The sequence below is a fragment of the Orycteropus afer genome, unplaced genomic scaffold (genome assembly GCF_000298275.1).
Source record: "Orycteropus afer afer isolate SDZICR_OR568_19922 unplaced genomic scaffold, OryAfe1.0 scaffold01035, whole genome shotgun sequence".
In the NCBI taxonomy this organism is placed as follows: domain Eukaryota; kingdom Metazoa; phylum Chordata; class Mammalia; order Tubulidentata; family Orycteropodidae; genus Orycteropus; species Orycteropus afer.
This window is the reverse complement of record NW_006922622.1, coordinates 113,406-113,964: the sequence shown is the minus strand read 5'-3', so window position 1 is coordinate 113,964 and position 559 is coordinate 113,406. Positions and strand designations below refer to the sequence as shown.

At 41.3% G+C, this 559-nt stretch overlaps 1 pseudogene; it reads right to left on the bottom strand.

The window, feature by feature from the left end:
• The window catches only part of LOC103212616, a 3,352-nt pseudogene that overhangs the window by 389 nt on the left and 2,404 nt on the right, over nt 1–559 (bottom strand).

Genomic DNA, 559 nt, shown 5'->3' with positions numbered 1-559 from the left:
AATGGGTACAAATATGGATCTCTTCCAGTCAGTTGACCAGGTAGCTGTCTTCCAAATCTCTTGGCATAACCGAGTGAGTGCCTCCAATGAGGCATCCATTTGTTGAAATATCTCAATAGGTATTCCATCAATTCCTGGAGCCTTGTTCTTTGGCAATTCTTTTGTTGCAGCTTTGACTTCCTCCTTCAGTACCCTTGGTTCTAGATCATATGCCACTGCCTGAAATAGATGAAGATCAACCAGTTCTTTGTGGAACAGTGGCTGTGTGTTTTCCTTCCATCTTCCTCGGAAGGAAGATTGGGCAATCTACTTCCGTAGTGATACTGCCTCGGAAACCCAAGGAGGTGTCGCTATGAGTAGGATCTGACTCGACAGAACATAACAACAACAACAACAAGCATCATTCAATAATTTGCCCATAGAATCTCTCCATATCACAACTCGAGGCTTAAATTTTTTCTTCTATTCTTTCAGCTTGACAAATGCTGAGCACATTCTTCCCTTTTGGTTTTCAAACTCCAGATCTTGGCACATTTTATTATAGTAATTGGTTTTGTCT